Here is a 26,004-nt window from a genome sequence, read left to right on the forward strand (position 1 = left end):
AGATGAATGTCAGTGGAAAATTAAAGGTCAACTGTAATGAGAGGGATATGGAGGCTGCCATATTAATTTCCTATTAAACAATACCAGTTGCCTGGCTGTCCTGCTGATCCTCTGTCTCTAATACGTTTATCCATAGATCCTAAACAAAAATGCAGCAGATCAGCCGTTTCTGACATTATTCTCAGATCTGACAAGATTAGCTGCATGCTAGTTTCTGATGTGATTCAGACACTACTGCAGCTAAATAGATCACCAGGGCTGCCAGGCAACTGGTACTGTTTTAAAGGAAATTAATATGGCAGCCTCCATATTCTTCTCACTTCAGCTGTCCTTTAATAAAGTATAAAGGAGAAGAGGATCTAAAAACAAAGTAAATAATTATAAAAAGGAGAGTGTAGTTTAACTCGCGCCGATAGAAAGGGAATTAGTCTTGTATGACTCCTCCTACTGGTCTGCTAAACGTATTCATCACCATAATCCACTTCTATATAACATGTAAGATTATATTCAATATCTCACTACATCTTGTACATCTCACTATATCTTGCCTGCAGGAGCTCCTCCCCTCCCTATCTATTGCACGTGAAGATAACTACAGGTGATAACTTATGGACTGGAGTGATAAGACAGACAACACTCTCACTGTCAAAGCTTATCACTACATGTTGATAAGGTAAGCTTCTTTAGTAAATTAACACTTAAAATACTGATTTATGTGTGGTGGTGATAGATTTTCACCTGCCTTATTATCAATTTATCACTAGTATGATTTTAGAGAATTGTGGCCATTATTTATAAATTACATTATTGCTGCATCACGGGAAATCTAGTTTTTTTTAACTCAATGATTAGAAATTAGAAAAAGTATATGAATTTTATATGTGCATGTGGGTATGTTTTTAGTGTTAATTGTTCAATCCTGTCTACAAATTTAATGTTCAAATCATTTTTTTCCTATAATGCAGATCAGCATAATATTTACTCTTTAAAGTGTACCAGAGACGGGGGAAATAGAAGAAATGTATACATACCTGGGGCTTCCTCCAGCACCCCTCTAGCCTGATCGCTCCCACGCCACCATCCTCCGCCTTCTGGATCCTCAGTAACGGGTCCCATAAGTTCGACCAGTCACGGCCAATCGGCACATGCGCTGTTCGGCTGTGCGCATTCCCCTCTCACTCCCGTAGCTGGGAGCATTCTGCGCCTGAGCAGTAGTACCGCGCAGATGCAGAATGCTCCCAGGCACGGGCGCGCAGCCAGGCCATGAATACGCAGTAAGCCCTGACTGGTAAAACTTACAGGATCCGTTACCAAGGATCCAGAAGGCGGAGGAGAGCAGCGTAGGAGTGACCAGGCCAGAGGGGGCTGGATGAAGCCCCAGGTAAGTATACATTTCTTCTATCCCCCCGTCTCAAGTTCCCTTTAATTATGTTAAATGTTAAGATTCAGTTATTCTGTCAAAAAAATTTAATAAAAAACACAGCCAAAAAACACTGTATGTCCCTAGGTGGAGCCACGCGGGAGAGGAGAAGTCTGCTAATCGCTTCTGGAACTGTGGATTAGGTGAGCCATGATGCCGCTAATTGATTTTACCCACAGGGAGCGAAAGAAACGTGGGGGGGGGGGGGGGGCGGAGGACAACACGGGGACAGAAGGGGACAAAGGAGGACACACAGGGAGGCTGAGAAAGACAGGAGGGGACACAGGGAGACACAGAAGGACAGAAGGGGACAAAGGAGGATATTGGAGACACAGGGGGACGAGGAGGACAGGAAGGGACACAGGGAGACACAGGTGGACAGGAGGGGACAAAGGAGGATATGGGAGACACAGGGGGGCCGAGGAGGACAGGAGGGGACACAGGGAGACACAGGAGGACGGAAGGGGACAAAGGAGGATATGGGAGACACAGGGGGGCCGAGGAGGACAGGAGGGGACACAGGGAGACACAGGAGGATGGAAGGGGACAAAGGAGGATATGGGAGACACAGGGGGGCCGAGGAGGACAGGAGGGGACACAGGGAGACACAGGAGGACACAACGGGACAAAGGAGGATATGGAAGACACAGGGGGGCCGAGTAGGACAGAAGGTGACACAGGGAGAGATATAGGGGGAAAATGGAGGACACAGGGGGACACACAGGGAAGCAGAGGAGGACAGAAGGGGACATGGGGAGACACAGGAGGATAGAAAGGGACAAAGGAGGTCACGAGGACAGAAGGGGACACAAAGAGACACAGGGTAACAGAAAGGGACAAAGAAGCACAGAAGTGGACACATGGGGGAGCAAAGCAGGCAACAGGGGGACAGAACACAATAATGTTATTCCATTTTTATTAATCATCCAATTTACGTATACAAAGATACAAGATACAAACCTTAGTGGTGTACCCTGCACCTCCCCATTAGAGATGTAGAGAGCAGTTCGCAGAACTGCTCGCCATAAAGGTATGGACAGCCTTACCCCTGTACTTCTTCCGGTTCTCAATGACCCGCACTAGTACGCAGCAATTCTTAATATTTTCCCTCTCTATTTTTTTTCTCCTGGTCAATTCACAAATGCAAACACACCTGATGGCTCACGGTAAAATTGCGGTAGTGAAAAATACAAAGAAACTTGGCCCTGAGGGTGACTCAAACAGCACTAAAAACCTGGCAGGCATTCTAGCCATCCCCATCTCTATTCTATAAATAGAGATGGCACGAAAAGTTCACCGCGAACTGTTCCTGGTGGACTTGGGCTGTTTTACCATTCATATTTAACGCAAATTTTTTTCTAAAACATTTACATTAGCGTATTTTACATTAAATTCGGTGGCTGCCAACTTTAGCGGTTAATACCAAAACCCTTTTACATGCTAGAAACACCAAATGTACAGAGTATGTTAAGAGGGACAGTGCAAGAGGAACATTTTTCAAAACGACCTTATAGTTTTGGAGAAAATGTATTTTAAAGTTCTTGTTCTGAGTGTGGGAAATGTTTTACTAGCTGCCGACTTTAGCAGTTAATAGCAAAGTCCTATTTAAACCGCTGTAGCTACTATGTACCTCCCCCGCCATGCACTCCCACTCACCCCCCCACACCACGCGCCCCCATGCTCATTACTGCTGCTGATCGTTAGCCGGGAGATCAATGAATGGGAACTCAGTTGCCATTCATTAATTTCTATCCTCGTATGAATGACCATGGCCGTCTATGAGGTGGTACCATCATTCACAAACCCTGATACTTACACGTCCACACATTGCTTCCTGTTTGCATAGTAATACTATGCATAAGGAAGTTATGAGTGAGGACATCTTGTGGCCAAATAGTAAAATGACATCGACAAACTTTTCTTTAAACTAACAGACTTTTTTTTTCATTTAAAATTAACCCCTTACCTCCCACACTCCCCAATAATTACCCCCAACATTTTTTGTAAAAATATATATATATATATATATATATATATATATATATATATATATATATATACAATTAAAAAATACATAAATAGTTACCTTAGGGATTTAACTTTTTATTTGTATGTCAAGAGGGTATATTACTGTTACTTTTTAAATTATGGGCTTGTAATAAGTGATGGACACAATGAACTGAACTGAAAAATGCACCTGTATTTCCAAATAAAATATCTTGGTGCCATACATATGTTATATGGTAGGAAATTAGACTATGACTATGGCCAGGTTAGATTGTGTGCTCCTCTGAGGACATTGACATGAATATGTACTCTGTAATGTGCTGTATGAATGCATAATATGGTAGGACAATAGACTATGACTATGGCAGGGGATGAGACTGTGAGTTTCTCTGACGGTCATTGGCATGACTGTGTACTCTGTAAAGTACTGCATAAGATATTCAGTGCTATATAAATACATATTAATAATATGGTAGGACATTAGATCATGACTATGGTCGACTCGAGATTAGACTGTGAGTTTCTCTGACAGTTTGCGGCATGACTATATACTGTGTAATGTGCTGCAGAAGATGTCAGTGTTATAGAAATTCATAATATTATGGAGATAGTTGCAGAAAAGGCTGGCACCACACGAAAGTAGAAAAGTAAAAAGAGTAGCTCTTTATTAGGTTGTCATTAAAATGACAGCATTGTCAAAAAATAAAGAGGCTATAGCGGCGACAGCCCGCTGTTTCAAGCTGTTATAGCTCTTTTTCAAGCCACAGCTGAGTGGCTTGAAAAAGAGCTATAACAGCTTGTTGCCACCATAGTCTTTTTATTTTTTGACAATGCTGTCATTTTAATGACAACCTAATAAAGAGCTAATCTTTTTACTTTTCTACTTTCGTGTGGTGTCAGCCTTTTCTGCAACTACTTTTATGGATGATCCCGTGGATGCTGGGATCTGAGACTTGGGAACACAATAGTTCCTCTCTTTAGAAGAGTGCTCCTTCATTCTTCAAGTTGAACTAATATTATGGAGATGTTTGGAGAACCTACAGGTAACCCCCCCCCCCCCCCCCTTCGCCTATATATCTTCAGTATTATAAGATTAAGTCAAGTGACAGGGAAATATCAGAAATGAACTCACATGGAGTATATACAACAATGAATTAAAAGCAGATAAAAGAATGCCCTACTACCTAATGCAATCTGTACAGCCCACATTACTGTGTCAATTATGCATAGGTCATATGACACTAGACACACTTGTAAGAAGTATTCAGTAAATCCGAAAAAACATTCTAACAAAAATAATGTAAGCCTTGCAAAAATGCTTATTAGTGTTCAAGGAAAGGTCGTGAAAGTGCTTACAAAAGACTGGAGTGCTAATGTTAGGACACACCATACAATTTTCTGGCAGATTTACCTGCCAGATCGATTATTTCCAACATGTCCAATCTGAATTTCAATCTATTTTTGATTTTCCGTTCTTTTTTTAATAGTCTTTCCGATCAATTTTCCGATCAATTTTTGTTCATGTAGGTAAAAATGTTTCTATGTTTTTTCTACCTACATAATTTGTTTGGCTAACACGGTACAGAAACATTTTTACTACTATGTTCAGTTCTATGAAAATCGATCGAAAAAAACAATAAAAAAAAACGTTTAAAAAATTATCGGAAAATCTAAAAATTGACATGTTGGAAATACGGTAATTGATCTGGCAAGTAAATCTGCCAGAAAATTGTATGGTGTGTACCTAGCATAAGAGATTCGAAGCATATAAAGTAAAAAACAATGTGTAGGCTCTGTAAATAGCAGGTCTAAAGTGAATAATTAGTGTGTAAACTATATGTGCACTTACCAAGATTTGGTACTTGCAGCAGCGTATGCAGAGAGACCAGATTTTTATTTTATTTATAACTTCTTATATGGCTCTTTGCTCTGAGTGCACTACTGCTGTCCCCTCAGGACTAAATACAGGTACTTTGGGTGTGGGTACTGGTTAAGTGGGTGCTTGGTGCAGATAGTGGGTGCCATGTGGAGGCCGTATGCAGGTGTGAGTGCTGAATGCAATGTTAGGCCTGAGTGCCGGTACTTGGTGTCATGTGAGTACTAGGTGCCAGCTATTGGGGAAAGTGATGTGGGTAGAAGTTGGAATAAGTAGAGATCAGAAGACGTTAGTGTGGGTGCTGCAGGGAGTGGAAGTAATTGGGGGTGCTGGGGGAGGGAGAGGTCACTGGGGGTGCTGGGGAGGGAGAGGTCAGTTTAGGTGCTGAGGGAGGTCACTATGGGTGCTGCTGGGGACAAGAAGGGTGCCATGCTTTCTAAGCATTAGTAGGTGTAAAACTACAGTAAGTGCCAAGGTGCAGTGGGTGCCCAGTTGCAGTGGGTGGTAAGATGCAAAGGTCCAGTTTGTGCTAAGTTTCAGTGGGTGTTGAGGTGCCAAAGTACAGTCTGTGTCAAGCTGCAGTAGGTACCAAGGTCCAGTTTGCATTGGGTGTTTATTTGCAGTGGGTGCTAAGCAGTATTGGGTGCTGAATGAGAAGCAGATGGTGATAAACAATAGTGGGTGCCATGCGACTGCTAATTGGTACAGGGAGCCATGTGAATACTGGATACAGGCCAAGAGTGGGTACTGGGTGCATATAGGTGCAGTGAGTAGGGCATGAGTTGTGAGTGTCATGTGTGGTCTCGATGTGTGCCATGGGAGAATACTGAGTATCATATGGGTTCAGATCAAGGGTGGGTACTTGGTGCTATTTGGGTGCTGGCCATGGATGGGTACTATGCATACCCATATCATGTAGTGGCTTTGGAACTTGGTGCCATGTGAGTACTGTGCCATGTGGGTGCTGATTATGGGGGGTATAGGGTGTCATATGGGTCCTAGGTGCAAATACTGAGTGCTAAGCGGGTACTGGGAGTGAGTACATGGTGCCATATGGATGATGGGTGCTGGCTAGTGGGCTATTTGTTGTCATGTGGGTGCTAAATGCAGATGCTGGGTGCCATGTGGGTTCTGGGTGCTGGCACAGGGTGTCATGTGGGTTCTGGCTGTATGGGTGGGTATCAAGCATAATGTGGGTGTTGATTGCAGGTACTCAGCCCCTTGTGAGTTCTGGGTGCATGTATTGGATGTCATGTGAGTGTTTGGTGTGGGTGCTGGACACCAAGTGGAGGCTTGATGCAGCTGGAACTACTGCAGATGAAACATGTGGGTGCTGGGTGCAAGTACTGGGTATCATATAGGTGCAAATACTTTCTGCCATGCCTGTACTGGGTGTTAGCTATGGGTGGGCATTGTGTGTCATGTGGGTTCTGAGTGCAGGTACTTCAGGTGCTAGTACTGGTTATGTGGGTGAAAGATAGTAGGTGCCATGTGGCGGTTGTGTGCAGCCGGGACAAGGTCCTCCAGCACCCAAGGCTGAAACACCAAAGTGCGCCCCTCCATCCCTGCCACCCCAGCCGTCACACACTGATTGCTTTTATACTAAGAGGCACCACAGGGCCCACAACTAGAGTTGAGCTAAAATTTTCGTAATTTCGCATTACTATAATTACGCATGCGAAATTTGCGATTACGATGCAAAATTACGGTAGCGTAATTGCCATTAAAATAGTAATTGAAAATACCGTAAGCGTAATTTTCAACGCGTAATTTCGCGTTTCGTTCATATCGAAATTTCGCATTAAACCGTAACGCTCCCGTATAAAAAAGCCGCCGACTTTAAGGGTTAATAGCAAAGCCCCCTTAAATGCTAAGAGCCTCAAATTTGGAGAATATATTAAGGAGATCAAAAGGAATAAGAGGAAACATTTTTTTTTTCAAAAAGACCTTATAGTTTTTCAGAAAATCGATGTTAAAGTTTCAAAGGAAAAATGTATACATTTAAAAACCCGCCGACTTTAACGGTTAATAGCAAAGCCTGCTTACGGCTCGCTACATGATTTAAAAAAATAACAATTTTTAAAACATAGTGCTGCGCCACCTCCTGGGTGATATAATTGTATCCCCCAGGAGGTTAAAGAGGTCTGGGAGGGGGGACCCCACGTGGTTTTTTTTTTTATATTTCCCACACTCAGAACGAAGTAAGTAAAACTCTTCCCACTTGGGGGAATCTATGAAAATAATACACTATTGTTACCTGTGCAAAAAAACTGACATTTTCCGCATTTAAAAGACATTTTCCCCCTTGAAACTTAAAAATCGATTTTCTCAAAAACTATAAGGTCTTTTTGAAAAAAAAAAATTTCCTCTTATTCCCACTGATCCCCTTAATATACCCTGGGAATTTGGTGTTCCTAAACTTTAAGCAGGCTTTGCTATTAACCGTTAAAGTCGGCGGGTTTTTAAATGTATACATTTTTCCTTTGAAACTTTAACATCGATTTTCTGAAAAACTATAAGGTCTTTTTGAAAAAAAATGTTTTTCTCTTATTCCTTCTGATCTCCTTAATATATTATCCAAAGTTGAGGCTCTTAGCATTTAAGGGGGCTTTGCTATTAACCCTTAAAGTCGGCGGCTACCTAACATTAATCGATGCGTCAACTTTTCCGCTTGGGAGCATGACCATACGCATTAATTTCGTAATACCCACTGTAATGCGAAAATTACACGAAAATTACGCTTACGCGAAATTTCGCGAAATCCTTCTTCATTACGATTATGTACTTACGGCCATAATCGTAATTACACTAATTACGCGAAATTTCGCGAAATCGTAATTACGTCATTACGCTCATCTCTACCCACAACCTCCCCAACACCTTAATATCTAGTTATCTGGCTTGCAGTCACTGCCATGTATCCCCTTTTCTTATTTCTTTCTGCTTCAAACACAATTAGGAATGACAGCTGAATGAATTCTGCGCCCACTCCTACACTGCGCCCTGAGGCTGGAGCCTCTCCAGCCTATGCCTCGGCCCGGCCCTGTGTCGGGGCTGGGTGCAAGTACTGTGCCATGTGGGTGCGAGTACTGGGTGCCAGCTGTAGGATAAAGGGGTGCAGGTACAGGGTGTTATGTGGCTGTTTGATGCAAGTGCTAAGTTCCATATGGAGGGCAGATGTGGGTATTGGGTGCAGTGTGTGTGTGTGTGTGTGTGTGTGTGTGTGTGTGTGTGTGTGTGTGTGTGTGTGTAGCTAGACTGAATATCATGTGGGTGCTTGGTGCAAGTACTGGGTGTTTGCTATAGTGGCTGAGTGTAATGTGGGTGCTGGATATTGTTGGGATTGCTGTGGGTGCGAGGTCACTGTGGGTGCTGCTATGGATGGCATAGTTGCTGCTGGAGGAGGTAGAGGTCAGTGTGAGTGCTGGGGAAGGGTAGGTCACTGTGGGTGCTGGGTAGGGACAAGTAACTGTGGGTGCTGTGGAAGGTAGAGGTCAGTATAGGTGCTGGAGGAAAGGGTGGTCACTGTGGGTGCTTGGGGGGAGGTCACTGTGGGTCTTGGGGGAGGCAGAGGTCATTGTCGGTGTTGGACGAAGGGGAGGTCGCTGAGGGTGCTGGGAGAGGTCAGTGTGGTTACTGGAGGAGGGAGAAGTCATTGTGGATGCTGGGTGTTGGGAGAGGGCATTGTGGGTGCTAGGGGTTGTAAAAGTCACTGTAGGTGCTGCTTTTGGGGATGGGAGGTCCCCGTGAGTGCTGCAGGGGAGAGGAGGGCAGCCGCTGGGTGAGGGAAAGATCACAGTGGGTGCTAGGGAAGGAGGGAAAGATCAGTGTGGGTACTGTAAGAAATGGCTGTGGCTGCTGGGGGAGTAAGAGGTTAGTGTGGATGCTGGGGTAGGCAGGACCACTGCAAGAGCTGGGGAGGGAGAGGTCACTGTGGGTGCTAGGTGGAGGGAGAGGTCACTGTGGGTGCAGGGGGAGGGTCACAGTGTTTTAGCTGTTAGGGAGACACCATCGTACTTGCTCCCACACAGCTGATAGAATAGCCACACTAGGATTCTGGTCTGGGCGGGGCAGAGCTTCCCACGGGTGGGCGGGGCATAACACGGTCAGGTGGGGCTTATTTTACGCAGCTAGAGGGGCCTTTTTTTTGAAGATTTTCAAAAGGGAGGTGCCTGAGCACCCACCTCTGCACGTGCCTGGTCGGTAGGTTTACTAATCGAATGCTGGATGCCCCCCTTCTTCTGTTCCCAGCAACAGGACACAGTGGGGAACTCAGCTAAATTCAGCAGGTTAACTGCCCGTGCTGCATCACTACCTGCAGCTCGCCCCTTGCTCTTTGGCGCCCTAGGCCATGGACTATGTGACCTAGGCTGAAATCCAGCTATGCTCCCAGTGGAGTATAGGGCATTTGTGCAGACTCTCTATTCAGACCTATGTGTTGCTATTCTCTTGATCTCATTTCAGGTTTTTCTTCTTCCATTAATCTTCTCTATGTTTTTTGAGGCCATCCTCTTCATAATCCCTGTGGCGTCCATTCTAGAGTTTTTGCTCTTTTTCTATAAATGTTTCTCTCTTCTTGAGTGTGTAGCCTATCCAACCCAACTTCCTTTTCCTTAATTTAGGCTAGTGACAGCTCTGTAATTATAGAGGGGGAGGAGAGTAGTGATGATCGTAATTAACAAATTATGATTTCGCTAAATTTTGCTTACATTTTTGCAATTACGCTTATACGTAATTACGATTTGCAAATTCAATTGATTTTGTGCTGTCATTTGTAATTTCGCATAAAATTTCGTGTAGTTTCTTGCCGAATTTAGCAGTGAATAGCAAAGCCCCCATACTTGCTATTGACACCAAAATTGCTACATATGTTAAACAGAATAGTGGGTATAAGTCAAAAAAAGAATTTTGCAAAAAGACCTTACAGTTTTTGAGAAACTCGATTTTACATATGCAAGTAAAAAATGGTTTTTAAACTTAGAAAAATTACAGTTTACAAAACATTTTTCTTTGCAATTTTAAAATCGAGTTTCTCAAAAACTACAAAATCTTTATTGTAGTTGACAAACAGATAAAGACATGAACAGTATATCAAATAAGAGTTTTTACATCCAATCGTATATATATGCATACAGTATAACGTGTTCTTGTCTCAAACATCATAAAAACAAAATAGGGGAATCCTTTAACCACTTCTGTGCCAGGGGGGTATTTTTCTGATCGGTGCTGCGTGGGCTCTCCAGCCCGCAGCACCGATCAGATAGCAGCCAGGGCGATCAGACTTCCCCCCCTTTTTTCCCCACTAGGGGGATGTCCTGCTGGGGGGGTCTGATCGCCGCCGGCTGCTTGCGCTTGCGGGGGGGGGGGCTCTTCAAAGCCCCCCTCCGCAGCGCTTCCTGGCCTCCTTCCCCTTCCCTCCCTCTCCCTCCCCCTGTGAGCGGCGCAGGACGGATTTCCGTCCTGCGCCTGATGGGATAGGCTTTAGCCTATCAGATGCCGGCGATCCCCGGCCAATCAGAGGCCGGGGATCACCGATCTCCTCTAAGGCGCTGCTGCGCAGCAGCGCCGTATACATGTAAACACCGGGGAAGATCTTCCCTGTGTGTTTACATTTACCCTGCGAGCCGCGATCGGCGGCTCGCAGGGTGTTCACGGAGACACCCTCCGTGAACTGACATGGAACGGCCCCATGGAATCCACTTCAGGATTCAGGGGCGTACTTAAGCGTACGCAGAATCCTGAAGTGGTTAATCTATTTGAAGAATCCGCAATGAGGCACTCCAGTAACCAAGAGTAGCCTTAGTATAAGTTAGAAAGTGACCATATCTTCTTTTGATTAAATGGTTTCCTTTGACAGATCATCTAGGTATCTAGAACTACCTAAAGTAGTTAACATGAAGATATTTCTTCTTTCTGTAGATTAACATGAAGATATTTATTCCCAATATCAAGGAAGTCAACAAATTTTTAAAGAAAGAATGAAAAGTAACATTATACAACTTCAAACTATGGGTCTCAGAGTTTGCAAGAGATTATAATACCAATATTAGTATGATGGCGTGTTTGTTGGCCGACTCATGACCAATTGGGTTCAACGGTAGCTTATTCACTTCCGAGTATTTGTTTGAACTCATCTGAATATCTATAGACTGACCACAACCTCCACATGTCAGAGAATTTCTCAGATCTACTTTGTATAGCAAATACTGTGCTCTCCAGGTCGTAGGTTAGATCTAATTCTTGTACTACCTCTGTCAGTGTAGGTATTTTCCTGGTTCCCCAGGCAGGGACGGATCTAGGGGGGGGGCAAGCGGGTCTCTTGCCCCAGGCGCAATTTGTTGAATTCTTAAAAAGGCGGAAAAATGTGGATGGGGAATAGCAGTTTAGGCGCCAAAACCTGACCTTGCCCCAGGCGCAACTTGGGGCAACTTGGTCTAGATCCGTCCCTGTCCCCAGGCCCTGACAAGCAGCACCTTTGCAGTGTTTAAGATATGTCTGACCACCGAATCCTTGAAAGACTTCATGCTCCAATCATTGCAGTACAGTAGATAGAATTGGGGGGAGAAAGGAGTTTCTCTGTTCGTCATTTCTTTAAGAAGTGATTCAATTTTGTGCCAGAAAGGTGTTATTAGTGGGCAGGTCCAGAATATGTGTGTCATGGAGCCTTGATCTTGCCCACATCTCCAACAAGAAGGGTTTTTATCTGGGTACATTTTTGCTAGCGTAAGTGGCGTATAGTACCATCTCGTTAATACTTTGTAATTGATCTCTTGAATACGGTAAGCTATAGAGGTTTTGTGTGCATAGATACACATAGATGTTTTCTGCTTCCTGATAAAGGAAACACCCAATTCGGTTTCCCAGTCTGCAATAAATGAGAATGCATCCATGTCATGATCTATTAATAAAGCATAGATTATTGAAAGAGTCTTACGCATAGGTTCGGCAGGCTGACATAGCCTTTCAAATTCTGTGCTTTCTCTGATTAGGGAAGGCTGTATGCCCATAGATTGTATGAAGTGTCTAATCTGGGTTAGGCCCCACCAGTCTAGATTGCTATTATTATAAATGCGTTTTAACTCCTCCAGGGACAACGACATATGTAGCCATTTTGGTAGCAATAGCATTTATATAGGCTTTGCTATTAACCTCGGCATGAACTATGCGAAAATTATGCGAAAAACTACATGAAATTTTGAAATACTACTTTTACATACAAAATTAATTACGATTTTCTCTGAAATTTCGCATTACGATTATGCGTAATTGCGAGCGAAATTTCGATGCGAAATTTCAGCCCACCACTGGAGGAGAGCTGACATGTGGCACAAAACTGCCAGCATACGTGGGAGATCAACGTGCTCAGGGTCACTCAAACATCCGGCATGCTCGCAGGGCCGGCCTTAGTTTTCACAGCGCCCTGAGCGAAACCTGATTTTTGTGCCCCCCCTTTCATCCCCCCACCCCACCCTCATTTAGAATGATAGCACAGCACTGACAATTTGCACCACGCGTTATAGCCGCAGTGCGCCCTCCCCAAAAAAACGCCCACAGACTCAGTATAGGTAGGTAGTAGTGTTGGGCGAACATCTAGATGTTCGGGTTCGGGCCGAACAGGCCGAACATGGCCGCGATGTTCGGGTGTTCGACCCGAACTCCGAACATAATGGAAGTCAATGGGGACCCGAACTTTTGTGCTTTGTAAAGCCTCCTTACATGCTACATACCCCAAATTTACAGGGTATGTGCACCTTGGGAGTGGGTACAAGAGGAAAAAAAAATTAGCAAAAAGAGCTTATAGTTTTTGAGAAAATCGATTTTAAAGTTTCAAAGGGAAAACTGTCTTTTAAATGCGGGAAATGTCTGTTTTCTTTGCACAGGTAACATGCTTTTTGTCGGCATGCAGTCATAAATGTAATACATATAAGAGGTTCCAGGAAAAGGGACCGGTAACGCTAACCCAGCAGCAGCACACGTGATGGAACAAGAGGAGGGTGGCGCAGGAGGAGAAGGCCACGCTTTGAGACACAACAACCCAGGCCTTGCATGAGGACAAGAAGCGTGCGGATAGCAATTTGCATTTTGTCGCCATGCAGTCATAAATGTAATACAGATGAGAGGTTCAATAAACAGGGACCGGAAACGCTAACCCATCACAGATGTTCATTGTTCATGTTACTTGGTTGGGGTCCGGGAGTGTTGCGTAGTCGTTTCCAATCCAGGATTGATTCATTTTAATTTGAGTCAGACGGTCTGCATTTTCTGTGGAGAGGCGGATACGCCGCCGATCTGTGACGATGCCTCCGGCAGCACTGAAACATAACGCTGGCTGCCGGGCAAGCCAGCACCTCTATTGCGTACATTGCCAGTTTGTGCCAGGTGTCTAGCTTCGATACCCAATAGTTGAAGGGTGCAGATGGATTGTTCAACACAGCTACGCCATCTGACATGTAGTCCTTGACCATCTTCTCCAGGCGATCGGTGTTGGAGGTGGATCTGCACGCTTGCTGTTCTGTGTGCTGCTGCATGGGTGTCAGAAAATTTTCCCACTCCAAGGACACTGCCGATACCATTCCCTTTTGGGCACTAGCTGCGGCTTGTGTTGTTTGCTGCCCTCCTGGTCGTCCTGGGTTTGCGGAAGTCAGTCTGTCGGCGTACAACTGGCTAGAGGAGGGGGAGGATGTCAATCTCCTCTCTAAAGTCTCCACAAGGGCCTGCTGGTATTCTTCCATTTTGACCTGTCTGGCTCTTTCTTCAAGCAGTTTTGGAACATTGTGTTTGTACCGTGGATCCAGAAGGGTATAAACCCAGTAATTGGTGTTGTCCAGAATGCGCACAATGCGTGGGTCGCGTTCAATGCAGTCCTAGGCCGAAGAGGTCATAGCCTAGGGTCACAAAACCTGTTTATTGGGCAATTTCAATGGTGGCGAGTCTGACGTACATAAATCGCAGCAATGGCCGTTAGCAAAGTCTGAATCTCACGAAATGTCTCATGCAGGTAGAAGACATATTGTTAGACTTGGATTCCAAAGATGGGGTCCCTACATCTCTGCAAACCAGAGTTACTGGGGTCCAAAATTGGTAAAATCCCCCATAGGATTTCATTGGCTCCCTATTTCACTTTCCAAAATCTCACATCTTTTCAAAGGGCAATGGCTCAGCAGTACCAAATTTTCTAGCATTGTAGGGACCCTTAGGGGGAACATGACTGGTGAGTTTCGGGCCCCTAGGCCGAAGAGGTCATAGCCTAGGGTCACAAAAACCTGTTTATTGGGGCTATTTCAATGGTAGTGATGGTGACGTACATAAATCGCAGCAATGGCCGTTAGCAAAGTCTGAATCTCACGAAATGTCTCATGCAGGTAGAAGACATATTGTTAGACTTGGATTCCAAAGATGGGGTCCCTACATCTCTGCAAACCAGAGTTACAGGGGTCCAAAATTGGTAAAATCCCCCATAGGATTTCATTGGCTCCCTATTTCACTTTCCAAAATCTCACATCTTTTCAAAGGGCAATGGCTCAGCAGGACCAAATTTTCTAGCATTGTAGGGACCCTTAGGGGGATCATCACTGGTGAGTTTTGCCACTGCTGAGCCATTGCCCTTTGAAAAGATGTGAGATTTTGGAACTGTAAATAGGAGGCCCAATGAAAGCCTATGGGGGATTTTACCAAATTTGGAGCCCTGTAACTCTGGTTTGCAGAGATGTAGGGAACCCATCTTTGGAGCCCAAGTCTAACAATATGTCTTCTACCTGCATGAAACATTTCGTGAGATTCAGACGTTGCTAACGGCCATTGCTGCGATTTATGTACGTCACCATCACTACCATTGAAATAGCCCCAATAAACAGGTTGTTGTGACCCTAGGCTATGACCTCTTCGGCCTAGGGGCCCGAAACTCACCAGTCATGTTCCCCCTAAGGGTCCCTACAATGCTAGAAAATTTGGTACTGCTGAGCCATTGCCCTTTGAAAAGATGTGAGATTTTGGAAAGTGAAATAGGGAGCCAATGAAATCCTATGGGGGATTTTACCAATTTTGGACCCCTGTAACTCTGGTTTGCAGAGATGTAGGGACCCCATCTTTGGAATCCAAGTCTAACAATATGTCTTCTACCTGCATGAGACATTTCGTGAGATTCAGACTTTGCTAACGGCCATTGCTGCGATTTATGTACGTCACCATCACTACCATTGAAATAGCCCCAATAAACAGGTTTTTGTGACCCTAGGCTATGACCTCTTCGGCCTAGGGGCCCGAAACTCACCAGTCATGTTCCCCCTAAGGGTCCCTACAATGCTAGAAAATTTGGTACTGCTGAGCCATTGCCCTTTGAAAAGATGTGAGATTTTGGAAAGTGAAATAGGGAGCCAATGAAATCCTATGGGGGATTTTACCAATTTTGGACCCCTGTAACTCTGGTTTGCAGAGATGTAGGGACCCCATCTTTGGAATCCAAGTCTAACAATATGTCTTCTACCTGCATGAGACATTTCGTGAGATTCAGACTTTGCTAACGGCCATTGCTGCGATTTATGTACGTCACCATCACTACCATTGAAATAGCCCCAATAAACAGGTTTTTGTGACCCTAGGCTATGACCTCTTCGGCCTAGGGGCCCGAAACTCACCAGTCATGTTCCCCCTAAGGGTCCCTACAATGCTAGAAAATTTGCCACTGCTGAGTAATTGCCCTTTGAAAAGATGTGAGATTTTGGAACTGTAAATAGGAGGCCCAATGAAAGCCTATGGGGGATTTTACCAAATTTGGAGCCCTGTAACTCTGGTTTGCAGAGATGTAGGGAACCCATATTTGGAGCCCAAGTCTAACAATATGTCTTCTACCTGCATGAGACATTTCGTGAGATTCAGACTTTGCTAACGGCCATTGCTGCGATTTATGTACGTCAGACTCGCCACCATTGAAATTGCCCAATAAACAGGTTTTGTGACCCTAGGCTATGACCTCTTCGGCCTAGGACTGCATTGAACACGACCCACGCATTGTGCGCATTCTGGACAACACCAATTACTGGGTTTATACCCTTCTGGATCCACGGTACAAACACAATGTTCCAAAACTGCTTGAAGAAAGAGCCAGACAGGTCAAAATGGAAGAATACCAGCAGGCCCTTGTGGAGACTTTAGAGAGGAGATTGACATCCTCCCCCTCCTCTAGCCAGTTGTACGCCGACAGACTGACTTCCGCAAACCCAGGACGACCAGGAGGGCAGCAAACAACACAAGCCGCAGCTAGTGCCCAAAAGGGAATGGTATCGGCAGTGTCCTTGGAGTGGGAACATTTTCTGACACCCATGCAGCAGCACACAGAACAGCAAGCGTGCAGATCCACCTCCAACACCGATCGCCTGGAGAAGATGGTCAAGGACTACATGTCAGATGGCGTAGCTGTGTTGAACAATCCATCTGCACCCTTCAACTATTGGGTATCGAAGCTAGACACCTGGCACAAACTGGCAATGTACGCAATAGAGGTGCTGGCTTGCCCGGCAGCCAGCGTTATGTCGGAACGCTGTTTCAGTGCTGCCGGAGGCATCGTCACAGATCGGCGGCGTATCCGCCTCTCCACAGAAAATGCAGACCGTCTGACTCAAATTAAAATGAATCAATCCTGGATTGGAAACGACTACGCAACACTCCCGGACCCCAACCAAGTAACATGAACAATGATCATCTGTGATGGGTTAGCGTTTCCGGTCCCTGTTTATTGAACCTCTCATCTGTATTACATTTATGACTGCATGGCGACAAAATGCAAATTGCTATCCGCACGCTTCTTGTCCTCATGCAAGGCCTGGGTTGTTGTGTCTCAAAGCGTGGCCTTCTTCTCCTGCGCCACCCTCCTCTTGTTCCATCACGTGTGCTGCTGCTGGGTTAGCGTTACCGGTCCCTTTTCCTGGAACCTCTTATATGTATTACATTTATGACTGCATGCCGACAAAAAGCATGTTACCTGTGCAAAGAAAACAGACATTTCCCGCATTTAAAAGACAGTTTTCCCTTTGAAACTTTAAAATCGATTTTCCCAAAAACTATAAGCTCTTTTTGCTAAATTTTTTTTTCCTCTTGTACCCACTCCCAAGGTGCACATACCCTGTAAATTTGGGGTATGTAGCATGTAAGGAGGCTTTACAAAGCACGAAAGTTCGGGTCCCCATTGACTTCCATTATGTTCGGAGTTCGGCCATGTTCGGCCCGAACCCGAACATCTAGATGTTCGCCCAACACTACACGTGACCCGTTCGGCCAATCACAGCGCTAGCCGAACGTTCGGGTAACGTTCGGCCATGCGCTCTTAGTTCGGCCATATGGCCGAACAGTTTGGCCGAACACCATCAGGTGTTCGGCCGAACCCGAACATCACCCGAATAGGGTGATGTTCTGCAGAACCCGAACAGTGGCGAACACTGTTCGCCCAACACTAGTAGGTAGCCAGGTATAGGTGCCCCCAATATAGGATCTCATGTGTAGGTGCCCTCAATATAGGTTGCCAAGCATAGGTGCCCCCAGTATAGGAAGTCAGTTTGAAGGCCTCCATCCCCCCCCCATAGGTAGCCAGGCATAGGTGCCTCCAGTATTGGTAGCCAGGTGTTGGTGCCCTCAATAAAGGTAGCCAGCCATAAGTGCCCCCAGTATAGGAAATGAGGTGTAGATGCCCTCAGTATAGGCAACCAGCTATAGGCGCCCCCTTGGAAGCCGGCGCCCTGAGCGACCGCTCCGGTCGCTCAGGTCAAAGGCCGGCTATGCATGCTCGTACTCTAGATTTTCACCCGAAGCGGTCTTTATTGGCTGCCCCAGCCACGTTTAATCCAGAGTGTATGTGTAGCTTCAAGGTGGCCACACATGTCACAATTTTATTTTCATTATTTTTTTTTTTCAATTTAACAAAGCTCCAATTTTTCAGTTGATTCTAGCGCTGGGGAAGTTGTTTGAGGTACCACACGAGATTGCCGCGATTTTGGAAAAAATATCATATATGTCAAAAAAGTTTGGTTGGATTACAAAACATTTGTAACTTTTGTAAACATTGTTTATTACCTAACTCAATTGGGTATTTTCCTTCTATCGTTAGATATGCCACGTTAACCTATAGATGCCCTTATCTATTGTGTTCCAATGTAAAATTGTGCAAAATGCTGTTGTAGAATTGAGGACATGAGGTGTGTTGTTGATAGGAAAAGTGGGATACCAACAGTGTTGGGCGAACAGTGTTCGCCACTGTTCCGGTTCTGCAGAACATTACCCTGTTCGGGTGATGTTCGAGTTCGACCGAACACCTGATGGTGTTCGGCCAAACCGTTCGGCCATATGGCCGAACTAAGAGCGCATGGCCGAACGTTCCCCGAACGTTCGGCTAGCGCTGTGATTGGCCGAACGGGTCACGTGGTTTGGACCCGAACGCGCTCTGATTGGCCGAACGGGTCACGTGGTTCGGGTAAATAAATACCCGATCCATGTCATTTCTCCGCCATTTGTCTGTGGGTTTAGCTTTGGCAAGGCAGGCAGGGTAGTTCTCTCTCCAGCCAGGCTAGCCAGGGTCCCCCCAGTCATTGTGTTGCTGCTGGGAACAGTAGTACACCGCTCACCCACACTATATAGCATTGTGTTTACTGCGACTCTGTGTACACCGCTCACCCACCACTGTATAGCATTGTGTTTACTGCCACTCTGTGTCTCTGCTGGGAACAGTAGTACACCGCTCACCCGCCACTGTATAGCATTGTGCTCTGTGTCGCTGCTGGGAAAAGTAGTACACCGCTCACCCACCACTGTATAGCATTGTGCTCTGTGTCGCTGCTGGGAATAGTAGTACACCGCTCACCCACCACTGTATAGCATTGTGCTCTGTGTCGCTGCTGGGAACAGTAGTACACCGCTCACCCACCACTGTATAGCATTGTGCTCTGTGTCGCTGCTGGGAACAGTAGTTCACCGCTCACCCACCACTGTATAGCATTGTGCTCTGTGTCGCTGCTGGGAACAGTAGTACACCGCTCACCCACCACTGTATAGCATTGTGCTCTGTGTCGCTGCTGGGAACAGTAGTACACCGCTCACCCACCACTGTATAGCATTGTGCTCTGTGTCGCTGCTGGGAATAGTAGTACACCGCTCACCCACCACTGTATAGCATTGTGCTCTGTGTCGCTGCTGGGAATAGTAGTACACCGCTCACCCACCACTATATAGCATTTCTGTACTGCCACTGTACTGCTGCCAGTCAGCGTGTACTTTAAGGATAAATGAAATGAAGAAGAAATCCTGTGAAAGAGGGAGGGGCAAGGGAAGAGGTGTTTCCCCTGACGGTTCACGTACAGGCCATAGTGGAGCACCGAAGAAAACTCACTCAATACCGCCCATGTTGTCCAGGAAATCAACCCTCACAAATCCAAAAGAACAGGACCATATAATTAATTGGATGACCTCTCAAGCGTCCAGCAGTGGGTTAAGCAGCATCAGCACATCACGCACGAGGTCCGAGTCCTCAGCCAGTTACAAGGAGCCAGTGGGCACAAAGCTGACACAACCGGCAGCGACACCACGCACACAACTGCCAAATAACCAGTCCGAAGAATGTCCTCAGGACACAATGGGGTATTCGCAGGAGCTATTCCCAGCCCAACAAACTTCCACCTTTCAAAGGTCAATGGAACAGCCAGAAATGTTGTGCCCGGATTCACAACCATTTACTGTGGGAAATGCACCGCGCACTGAAATGCAAGGCGAGTCCGAGGACTTTGAAACCCAAATCCCAGAGCAAGTTGGGCAGGAGGGGTTTCAATTGCAGGAGGTCGGCCGAGAAGATCTGGAAGACGACGTTGGAGTGAGCTGCGCAGAGGTTCTTCTGGGGAGCTCTACTCCACGGCGGCGGCCCACAATCACATATGACGAGTTTGAGGAGATGGAAGAGGAGGGTTTGGACAATGTGGACACAGACCCAGATTTTGTATGTGAAGGAGAACATCACCGTCGTAGCAGCACAGATGAGTCTGTTGAAGAACCCACTGCTGCACGAGTTCGCCTTGTGCCACAAGGTAGGCGGCGCGAAATTTCAGGCACCACAAGCGTGGAAGTTCAAGTGAGACGCAAAAGAGGCGCAAACAGAAATCGCCAGCAAGGCAGGTGCTCCAAAGTCTGGCCTTTCTTTGAAGACTGCAGTGAGGATGGTACCATGGTGATTTGCAAGGTGTGCAAGACCAGCCTGAGAAGGGGAAAAAATATTAACAACCTCTGCACCACCAGCATGACCCGCCACATGGTATCCAAACATCCCACTCTGTGGGCAAACGCGGCAGGACAGGGTACCAGCAACACTGCCTCCCTTGGGGTCACCAGACTCACCACCAGACCCTCCTCAGCAGCAGCAGTAGCCCAGCCATTGCGTGGTTCACAACAACATTCACAAACATCAGACGACGCTGACACTGTCACTTTCCGGAATAGTGCTCTTGAGGTCTCCCAGTCTTCATCAAACACAACAACCAACAGCCCTTCAGTGTGCAGCCCTACGGTTCAGTTGTCTGTCTCGGAGATGTTTGAGCGCAAGAGGAAATTGCCAGCAAATGACCCCCGGGCCGTGGCACTAACAGCCAGCATAGCCAAGCTTCTGGCCTGCGAAATGCTGCCATATCGAGTGGTGGAGACAAACAGCTTCAAGGGCATGATGTCAGTGACCATCCCACGTTACGTGGTTCCCAGCCGCTACCACTTTGCACGCTCTGCAGTGCCTGAGTTGCATGAGCACGTGGTCAGCAAAATAACCCGAAGCTTGAAGAATGCCGTTGCCTGCAAGGTTCACCTCACCACTGACACCTGGACGAGTGCGTTCGGCCAGGGTCGCTACATCTCCCTTACCGCGCACTGGGTGAACCTTGTGGAGCCTGGCAGCGATTCCTCACCTGCTACGGCGCGGGTGTTGCCCACGCCGCAAACAGCTGCACCGCCGTCCCTCCCACTGGATAACAACAGCAGCACCTACCTCTCTGACTCCTTCTCCTCTCAAAGCTGTACCTCATCCGGAAACGCTAACCCAGCAGCAGGAGGATCGTGGAAGCAGTGCAGCACAGCTGTTGGCATGCGTCAGCAAGCGTTGCTGAAGCTGATCTGCCTTGGGGATAAGCAGCACACAGGGGAGGAATTTTGGAGGGGAATAAAGGAACAGACGGATTTGTGGCTGGCACCGCTGGACCTGAAACCGGGCATGGTTGTGTGTGATAATGGGAGTAATCTCATTCGCGCTTTAAGGTTGGCTAAGCTGACACACATCCCTTGCCTGGCGCACGTGATGAACCTAGTAGTTCAGCGGTTCCTGAGGACATACCCAGGCGTGGCCGATCTTCTGTTGAAGGTGCGACGAGTGGCCAAACATTGTAGAAATTCCAGTACTGCTTCGGGGGCACTCGCCAAGATGCAGGAGCGCTTCAATCTCCCCCACCATCGCTTGCTGTGTGATGTCCCTACGCGCTGGAATTCTACGCTGCACATGCTAGCCCGCTTTTGCGAGCAGAAGAGTGCAGTGGTCCAGTACATGACGGTGCAGTACCGAGGCGCATCCGGACAGCTGCCAAGCTTCTGTGGATCTGATTGGGCCAACATGTTGGACCTCTGCCAAGTCCTCCAAAATTATGAGCAATCCACGTTGCTTGTGAGCAGTGACAACTCTTCAGTCAGCATTACCATACCACTGCTGTGTTTACTGAAGAAGTCAATGTTGAAAATCAAGGAAACAGCTGTCATGATGCAACTGGGGGAATCTGAAGGAGAAAACGATCAGCGTGATGATACCAACATCAGGCCATCTGCTTTAGGAAACGCTGGCCCCAGCAGCTATGACGAAGAAGAGGAGGAGGAACAGCTGGAGTTGGAGCAGGAATTTCATGCCACCACTGACGAGGGCCAGAGCAGTGCACGTTGGACTTCCACAATTCAGCGCGAATGGTCAGCAGAAGCAGACCAGGAAGAAGGTGACGACTATGATGCATCACAACAACTATCACAATGCTCACAAGAGGATGATGAGGATTCTGGCAGGACTCTGGCACACATGGCTCAATTCATGCTAGACTGCATTGAACGCGACCCACGCATTGTGCGCATTCTGGACAACACCAATTACTGGGTTTATACCCTTCTGGATCCACGGTACAAACACAATGTTCCAAAACTGCTTGAAGAAAGAGTCAGACAGGTCAAAATGGAAGAATACCAGCAGGCCCTTGTGGAGACTTTAGAGAGGAGATTGACATCCTCCCCCTCCTCTAGCCAGTTGTACGCCGACAGACTGACTTCCGCAAACCCAGGATGACCAGGAGGGCAGCAAACAACACAAGCCGCAGCTAGTGCCCAAAAGGGAATGGTATCGGCAGTATCCTTGGAGTGGGAAAATTTTCTGACACCCATGCAGCAGCCCACAGAACAGCAAGCGTGCAGATCCACCTCCAACACCGATCGCCTGGAGAAGATGGTCAAGGACTACATGTCAGATGGCGTAGCTGTGTTGAACAATCCATCTGCACCCTTCAACTATTGGGTATCGAAGCTAGACACCTGGCACGAACTGGCAATGTACGCAATAGAGGTGCTGGCTTGCCCGGCAGCCAGCGTTATGTCGGAACGCTGTTTCAGTGCTGCCGGAGGCATCGTCACAGATCGGCGTATCCACCTCTCCACAGAAAATGCAGACCGTCTGACTCAAATTAAAATGAATCAATCCTGGATTGGAAACGACTACGCAACACTCCCGGACCCCAACCAAGTAACATGAACAATGAACATCTGTGATGGGTTAGCGTTGCCGGTCCCTTTCTACGGAACCTCTTATCTGTATTACATTTATGACTGCATGGCGACAAAATGCATTGCTATCCGCACGCTTCTTGTCCTCATGCAAGGCCTGGGTTGTTGTGTCTCAAAGCGTGGCCTTCTCCTCCTGCGCCGCCCTCCTCCTGTTCCATCACGTGTGCTGCTGCTGGGTTAGCGTTACCGGTCCCTTTTCCTGGAACCTCTTATCTGTATTACATTTATGACTGCATGGCGACACAAAGCATGTTACCTGTGCAAAGAAAAATGACATTTTCCGCATTTAAAAGACATTTTTTCCTTTGAAACTTAACAAAACAATTTTCTCAAAAACTATAAGCTCTTTTTCAAATATTTTTTTTCCTCTTGTACCCACTCCCAAGGTGCACATACCCTGCAAATCTGGGGTATGTAGCATGTAAGGAAGCTTTACAAAGCACGAAAGTTCAGGTCCCCATTGACTTCCATTATGTTCGGAGTTCGGCGCGAACACCCGAACATCGCGGCCATGTTCGGCGAACGTTCGCGAACCCGAACATCCAGGTGTTCGCCCAACACTAGATACCAATACATATCTGGTATTGTTGGATTCAGCAGAATCGGGGCTTTTACAAACAGTAACATTTTTGTCAGTAAATGTCATTCTTTTTTTGAAAAAAAAAACACAACAGAAAAAAAAATTCACCTTTTTTAACATATTTCACTTAAAAAGTTTGCGAAATAAGGAAGGATGCAGCCGGCACCATCATATGCTCTTTCAAAGATTTATTGACAGACTGTCATATAGTACAGAAGTACATCATGCGACGTTTCGGAACGATAACCTGTTCCTTTATCAAGCCAATGTCAGTCACTGATACATACATACAAATCGCCATTTTATAATACATCATACAGTTCAAAGTATCCAATCACGGCCCTCAATATACCAGAGGCCAATCATTGTCCGCTATATCATGAGCGGACCTAATGGGGAACAGTTTCATAGAGACTTGAACCAATGGAAGTGACTCACTCACCTTCACACTCCCTCCCATGTCCGCACGTCTGTTGTGTCAGCCCTCAGCCCATTAGGTCCCCCCAAAAGCCCCCAAAAGCACTGTCCCTGTTACGCCCTTCAGGCATGCTGGATAAATGAGTCTTCCGGTTGCCAGAGTTGAATAGTGGGAATCAGTCCTGGATTTACATCACTGCAGCTTATAGGCACAGATGTCCTGGCAAATCTTGATTTTAATAAAAAAATTATTAAACAGTTCACCACCATGAACCCCACAAGGGATCAGAATCACAGAGCCTGTTTGACCACTGCTAGATTGGTCAAAGATCAATCTATGGATATCCCACAGTAGGCTCCCCAGGCTGCCTCCTTCACTTTCCCTTGGCTTGCAGGTGTTAAATGGAGTCTTCAGTCATTTTAACCTCATAGGAGATATATACTTGCATAGCATAATTCCATTTAAATAAAACCTTGTTTATTATAAAAGTACACTGATGTAACGATTGTGGTATTATTTTCGTTGTCAGCGCACAGGATGCGCTCTGACACTGCGGAAATCCTCCACAAGCATATAATCTGAGAGAACCCAGCTGCGGTGCAATGCCCCTGTAGAGGGGAATTCCTGCTGGAAGATGGAGCTGTGGAGAACAGAGGAACAACCCCTCTGTACTGCCACAGATGCCAGATAGGAATTGTACGAGGGGAAGCAATGCAGCGGAATATAACCCTGCATTTCAACTTTGCTCTAAAACATTATTTACAGTATATTATATGCAACCAGCATTTTTTTTTTACTAGACCAGCATTGGAAGGGTTACACAGAGTTTTAAAGTTCCTGGAGATTTCTGCAGACGCATCCGAAGCTGCAATAGATACATTTTGTTTACATAAATGTAACTAAGTGTTGAATGTGACTCACTCTCTCTGACTGAGCTGGAGGACAGCCAAAGTGTGTAACATTCAACACTTTGATACATTTATGTAAACAAAATGTATCTATTTCAGCTTCAGATGCGTCTGCAGAAATCTCCAGGAACTTTAAAACTCTGTGTAACCCTTCCAATGCTGGTCTAGTTAAAAAAAAATGCTGGTTGCATATAATATACTGTAAATAATGTTTTAGAGCAAAGTTGAAATGCAGGGTTATATTCCGCTTTAAAGAGAGAGAGCACAGAGACAGAATGTATGTGTGTCCACCAATCTAGTTGCCACCTAGCGACGATAAACACACTACCACGGAAACGAAGTGGGAGCGCAATTGCAAGAGTGGCGATTGCCAATAGGGACACAAGACCGAATTAAGACAGAGCAGAAGTGTAGCAAGAAAGACACAGCAATAAACAATGATCAAAACATCAAGGAAAATAACAAACGCTAGCTAAACGCGAACACCGCACTCATTCGCAACAGCGAACGCGTTATCGACACGATCACCGCGCATTAGGCGCCCAGTGATAAGCGTGCCACCCTAACTAACCAACACAATCACGAAATAAGGAACACGAGCGCTTGCTAAACGGTTACCTCACCGAGCCTACAGCAAGCGTTCATACAGACAAGACAGAGAGAAGGAGCAGCCAGCAGCAACCGCAGCTCTGGCCTACACTCCCAGACAGAGCACAGAAGGAACCACCGCTGCTACCGCTAGAATGGATGTGATCCAGAAAGACAAACAGATGGGGCTACCCGTAGCAACCGCTGCTCTGGTTAGCACCCCTAAGGCAGAATACAGAAGGAACCACCGCCACTACCTTTAGGGCGAGTGCGATCCAAACAGACAGAACGATTTCCTGTCGACTGCCGCTGGCAACAAGACAATCGCACGACAGAACGATTCACAATCGCCGACCGTGCAATCACACAGATAAAACAGATAATACA

The 26,004-nt window shown here is 46.3% G+C and overlaps 1 protein-coding gene across 1 annotated transcript in view; it reads left to right on the forward strand.

Annotated features, from left to right (window-relative positions):
- The first annotated feature begins 504 nt into the window (after positions 1-504).
- Positions 505-26,004, forward strand: part of LOC137520895 (serine-rich adhesin for platelets-like) — a 116,335-nt gene continuing 90,835 nt past the window's right edge. The window contains exons 1-2 of the mRNA XM_068239433.1: positions 505-673; positions 1,508-1,563. The gene's annotated coding sequence lies outside the window, so the exon portion shown is untranslated. The remainder of the gene's footprint in view (positions 674-1,507; positions 1,564-26,004) is intronic.

The sequence above is a fragment of the Hyperolius riggenbachi genome, chromosome 6 (genome assembly GCF_040937935.1).
Source record: "Hyperolius riggenbachi isolate aHypRig1 chromosome 6, aHypRig1.pri, whole genome shotgun sequence".
Classification (NCBI taxonomy): Eukaryota; Metazoa; Chordata; class Amphibia; order Anura; family Hyperoliidae; genus Hyperolius; species Hyperolius riggenbachi.